We start from the raw sequence: 6,653 nt of genomic DNA, 5'->3' as shown, positions 1-6,653 counted from the left end.
ACCCCTGTGTGTTCATAATAACGATAATGAAAATATTATATCACGTACACATGGTTCTATGCAGCTTTGAAATACAAAACACAAACCGGCTATTTGCAGAAGTATTATAATATAAGACGGAGTGCAAAAGCGGCAGGCGACAGCGGCAAAAGAAAATGGAATGCGATAGAACGACGTGTTACTCAGCATACTTTAGAACTTTCTTTTATAAAAACTTTGAGTGACATAAAATATTCTTACAATCAAGGGCGTCAATCCGTGGGGGGCAAATTACCAAGTGTTCTGTCGGGGAGGGCTTCCCCACATCCCACTCCATCGTGGAGAAAAACCACAATTTGTCGGCGAGAAAAAAAAAAATATTTCGTACGGTAGACTCTAAAATCGATTAATACCGTAAGCCTTGTAACCCCTAAATTGTCAAACTTTTTGGAGTCTTCGCCCTCTGGACCACTTTCGACACATTTTAAGCGACGCTCAACCACGCCCACTTTTCTCTCGTCGGTGAAATCTATAGCCTTTTATATGTCGTAGGCCTATCTAATTAATTTTAAGGAATGCAATTAAAATTTATTTCAACACTACATTTTCAAAATACTGTGGTTGGGGTGAGGTATGAAACATTATGTTTATGGCAACTCTTGTTGGCCGGAAATGGCACTCTCAGGAAGTAAATTTGACTATGATTTTCTTTTATATTTTGAAAATATTAGGAAGGGTAGGCCAGCAAGGGTCCCTTGAATCTGCCACTGAAATACTTATCATAACAAGTTTTTCAATTTATCCTGGTAATCATAATATTGTCCGCTTATATAGACGTACCTATTTCGTGCAAAAACAAATATTCATAAAAATAATTATTTATTATCTACCGTACTGATTGCTTGTGACGTATTCGAACCACGAAAAACAATTAAGATAAGTTATTTTCCTTCATGGATGAACTTAAAACAGTCATTCCGATTTATGGTTTCTTTGCGTGTATTTTTTAAATCAATCAAACATTTTTCATAATCTCCTCTTATTGAATTTCACTTTTTTTGCAAGTAGTATTGCGACTACCCTATTGTAAGTGGGTATACTACCTTCTAACTTTTTAACTTCTAACCAAACAGGACTAGAGAGATAGAAAGCACACAAAACATTAGTTAGCATTTTTATTTCACAAACAAATCATGACGTTATGGCGCGAGATTACGTCAACGTAACATCGGAGTATCACTATACTTAAATAAGTCGAAATAGACCTAATCCATGTAAAATGCTGTATAATTATTGTTTAATAACGGCTACATAATTGACTTACTATGAATTCTTTTTAAATTTGGAAAAACAGGAATCTATGCATGCAGATAATATTAAACAATATACCTTTTTTAATAATACAAAAAAAAAATTCTAATAGGTTTACACGCTTCCAATTTTAACAACGTACAGTACATTTTTTTCATAAATAAATTTAGCCTATGATAACCGTTGCACCCATAAAATCGATGGAGTGGTTACTGAGATGGTCACGAAATGTACAAACAATTGTGTTTTTTTACTTGATATACGCACCGCACTTGGAACAGAGCACAAAAAAACAGTCATTCGTATTGTTGATTTTCTTTCTACTCGTTTAGGAAACTATAGATTTGTGAAAAGTGGGGGGGGGGACGATTGATATGATGTCCTCCTACTTTGAAAAGTGGGGGACTGTCCCCCACCGATCGACGTCCATGCTGACAATCAACTTTTCCAATACTGTATTCATTTACAGAGCAAACCGCAAACAACGGTATTATCGTGCACTCTGCAACCTGCCTACACTGCACATACTGTAGAATATGTTGCCACTCTTGCATGCAGCGCTTGTATGTCGCCCCGCCTGCCGCTTTGTGGCGTTCTGTGCAAATATGTACTGTATTTATGTTATTTATTAGAAAACTTCGCACATGTACACATTTATTGGGAACAAATGGTACCGGTAATGTTTATTCAAGCAGAAGATTCTTATAGACGATCTAGTCTAGGCCTAGTAACATTTAATATTCGTTTTTTTTTTATTGTTTGTTTGTTGCTTGTCTCTGGATCGAAGGAATACATTGTGCCAAACTAACTGTGGACGTAAAAGAATTATGTAAAGTGTTATAAACTCCTTTTTTTTTTTATCCAATATTATTATTGTTGTTCTATCTATTTTGGGCTTATTGTTTTCCGGGTTTAACTGACGAAAAGGTGAAGGTAAATTGATGTTAGTTTGTAGTTAGATTGGAAACCTAGCATGCTGGATTTTTTTTAAACATTCAACGGTTTTCAATGATAATGTATATAACATAAAATTCAGATTACTAAATTCTGCTTTCAATATCCATCAAGAATCGGTAAAATAAAATCTTTGGCCAAAAAATGAACAAAGTAACAGCAACATAAACCTGACTATAATGGCAGGTATCATTATTAACATATTATGGCCGGGAATAAGACCGATCTTTGGCATTATCATCTTTTAATGCTATACTATTAATCTGGCGGATACATCCAATTTAATATCTGAATTTACTCTAAATTTTCATGTGGACTTCAAGCAAACGATTTTCTTTGAGCGAAATATATTTTATGTGACATTATAACCTAAGTGAATAAATTAAAAACAATTAGCATATTATATACATACATGTATACGTGTATATATTAGTTACTCTCATTTCATTTGAAATGTAATATAGATTAGAGATGGGAAAAATGAATGAAAACAATGAAACAAGAGTAACAATAAAGTTGGGACTCCCACAAAAAAAAAAAAAAAACAATTAGCAAACAAAATTGATAATTTAATTGTGTTTACACCTTTGATACAAGAAACCAATCGTCTGTGGACATTCTGAGGTAATCATTAGAAAAGGGGCATATTTAGAAATAAGAATCACCCAATACAAGACTATGATTGTACAAGGTGTGGGTTATATGACATAAATTATAAACCAAAAAGAAGAAGCAAGGACTTTATGTGAGATAAAAATTGTATATCAGGAGAAAAACTCTGTAAATTCGTGTTTGCCTTTTTTCAGTTTAGATATTTCTTTGCTTTTTTAGGCCTTTCGAAAGTATAACAGCTACACATTTCAATAACTCACCTCAATTACTACACTATGAATATAACAGAAACAAAAGCACCCCACACCCTCATATAATATGAGTTGGTTTTGTCCTCGAGTTCGGGGTTTCAACTTTTCGCAGTTTATTTTGCTTCTGTTTTTGAGTAAGGCACTTTATATAATTGAGTCTACCCAGCTATAGGTATCAGCAAACTGCTAGGAGTAACCTGCAATGGACTAACGTCCCACCCAGGCGGAGCATCATACTCTCATCTGCTTCACGCTACAAAAACTGGAGATAAGCTCCTGCACTTATCATGGGTCCTGGTGGTTTGGCAAGGATTTACTCAACGGGAATATTCAAGTCAGGATCACCAGCCACAAATCATAGTGCCACTACCACTAACACTACCACTCCTACTTCCACCACCACCACCACCACCACCACTACCACTAGCACTACTACCACCTCTACCACTACCACTACACTACCACTACAACTACCACTACAACTACTACAATGATTTAGTCAAATTATGCCTTCCAAAATTGGAGACTCAAATATGGCAATTATTACCATTTCAAAGATCATACTTGTTATCAACCAAATACAATCCCATGATTTACCTTATCAAATCCTGTTAAAGCAGTATGTGTACAGTAGATGTATAATAATTGTGATGGTGGTATCCATAATGATAGTAAATCTGCATGATGATTGGCTAATATTTTCAAATGTTATCTATTATACTGTATAAAAGGAATCACTTAAAAAGAATTATGCATTTACGATCGAAACTTTTGAGTTCGGGAGTTCGGGATTCAGGTTGATTAAAACAAAAATGGAAGGCCAGCAACCGAATCAGCAAAATCAACCACAACAGCAGCAAGTAGCGCCAATACACAAGGGCTCGATAGCTGATGATTATGCGGACCCACGTGAAATGAGTGGTATTCTTAGAGGAGAAAACCTACCTGAAGTCTTTCACGCAGACAGAGGACCAAACATCGAAATAAATGAATGGTAAGAATACAGTAAATAATTTTAGAGGCAATATCAGTCGATTTCAGAGACACATTATGTGTCAAAAAATGAAATAAATAACAAAGCTTTGTGATATAGAGGTATATAACTGTCCTTGAGTCTTTAAAAAGTCTTTTAAAATATTTTATAAATGAAAATTAACTTCTCTGCTTTAGTCTTTTACAAATTGGGTCTAATAGTTTTCAAATAATAATTAGTATACAACGGTATTACAAAGTCTAAAACAATATATAAAATACAAAAACAGAAATGTTTTTATTAAAAATACACAGGATGTTTTACCGTCATAAAAGAAATATATATAATGAATGATGATTTGTGTGTCCTAGGTCATAGGGGACTGTTTCGAAATTGTTTGAGAGTAGATCAAGTACTTGGTATATTATACAATACTTGATGATTACATTATTATCAACTATAGTGAATTTTTATTAAGGTCATCCAACTTACCTTTTACCTTAGCGATTTTTTTTTCTACATACATTTCAATTAATGCTCTTTCATTTAAAAACAATTTTGGCAAAGTTTGCCCGTCAATTATAACGTAGGATGATACTTTTCTTTATAGTAAAATTGACCAGACAATTATTTCCAGGCAGACATACTGTACTTTCGAGTGCATTGATAAAAGTATAACATTTTTACTGTCTATATGCCTCCTTGGTTGGTTCGCAAATTTTACTATAGTTCAAATTTTTGCTCCTACAACGCTTTAATAACAAGCTTGGGGTTTATATCGCTACCTGAAATCAAGTTTATCTTAATTTGACTAGCGGTATATTATTTTAGCGGCCAGTATTGGAGGCACTATTGGAGTACATCAACTTTCCATTACATAAATTTCCCTTACTCACTACAGTTTTCCTTTGTGCTACATTATATACCATAGATGTTTGGGCTTCCACAATTGGTTGATAAAGGCTTTGGCTTCATTTCGCTACTGGGAATCAAGATTTTATTAGTTCGGTCATTGTTATAACGACCAGCATTCGAGGCACCAGGGGAGAACACACATGTATGTTTACCAACGTATTATTTTAACCATTAGATTATACCCACACTATTTTTATTATATCTTATTGTTTCATTTACAGTTTAAGAAATCTGTGACCAAACAAACAATTGAACCTAGTAACTAATGTGGAAATTCGTCAACAACTGCCAATAGAATTAACGAAAGGATTCAACTATTCGATAAGAGCGAATTGCATTTTTAATCATCGAAAAAGTATAATTTAAATTGAAAATTCTTGTAAACAATTATATATATAGTTGAAAGTTTAACTACTGCTCAATTTGAAGCATGCATTATATTAAACAATAATTTACTGTTATTTAGAACTTTTACCTCAAGAAATTAGTTGATGAACTGTTGTAGAACCGATTAAACAAAATGTATACCTTAGGTTGGTGTAATAAGTAATAAATTTAAATTTCACAAATAACAAAATTAAATTCTATGGAATTGAAAATTATTTAAATAGGTTGTTTTGTAGGATACATATATTATGTATCAGAATTAATGACTAGCAAAATGTCATGGAATATAATTACAAGAGCCGATCAAGTGAATTTGAACAGGAGAATATCAGCGTTCGCTGATATTCTGAGGATCATATTTTGAAAAACCCCTAAATATTATACTGTAATGTATGAACCGGATGTAGAGCCTATTATTAGAATTGCTCTAGTATAGGCGAACGAATAAAAATATAAATACAATCTTTAATAAGTCACTGATCTATTTTATGCTTTTTACTTATTTATACATAAATATGAAGGAAACGTTTATGCTTTTCCGTTCGCAATATACTGTATAGTTATTGAGACTCAACAATTTTGTATCACTCAGCGTAAGACCATTCATGCGACTTCATAAATTTGTATCACTCACCTAACGTTACATGATGTGGGCAACGAATGAGGAAAATGACAAGCTAAGAATAAGCAAAGTAATAGTTCACAAATAGAGGAAACATTGTATACTGCGTTTAAACCTCGAAAGTTAGCATGATGGTGAAAGCTCAAAAGTGGCAGAAAGTTGTGAAGAGTAGCATTTCATTTGCTTATATGGATAGCAAATTGATGTTTCCTTATTGTATTACAGCAGGATAATTCTATACAAAGTAATGAAGCACGTGGAAAGATAGGGCAGGATAAAAATGTACTCATATACAGTGCTTTGCACCAAAATATATTCTATTTACGTATGTTTCAATACATATAAAATAAGTAGACAAAACAAGAACATTCTTCAAAAGGTGACTACTTTAAAGCAAAGATTCTGTTAAAAAGAAGCAACGAATCAACAAATTTTCGGAAGCAGTTGTTCCCTGTCCAGGGTTACAATTGAAGTGGGGAACATGAAGAGGGGAACAGGTTTCTCGAAAATTGTGTCCATTTATATTTATCAAAGATTCTTCGGTATAATGTATTACATCTGATTTTCTTATATTACCATAGATTAACTGTTTATATAAATCCATTTTAACTGTTATATTTTTATTGACGTTAGTCCTATGAATATTACA

General features: G+C 33.2%; 1 long non-coding RNA gene across 1 annotated transcript; it reads left to right on the top strand.

Annotated features, from left to right (window-relative positions):
• The first annotated feature begins 3,877 nt into the window (after window positions 1-3,877).
• On the top strand, window positions 3,878-5,851 carry LOC117119134. Its single transcript, XR_004447138.1, has 2 exons — window positions 3,878-4,101; window positions 5,217-5,851. It is a non-coding gene; the product is annotated as an uncharacterized LOC117119134 (long non-coding RNA).
• The last annotated feature ends 802 nt before the right edge of the window (window positions 5,852-6,653 follow it).

Source organism: Anneissia japonica, unplaced genomic scaffold (assembly GCF_011630105.1).
Source record: "Anneissia japonica isolate Jap-2015-1 unplaced genomic scaffold, ASM1163010v1 scaffold1792_len1028045_cov167, whole genome shotgun sequence".
Taxonomy (NCBI): domain Eukaryota; kingdom Metazoa; phylum Echinodermata; class Crinoidea; order Comatulida; family Comatulidae; genus Anneissia; species Anneissia japonica.
This window is presented reverse-complemented; position numbering and strand designations above follow the sequence as displayed.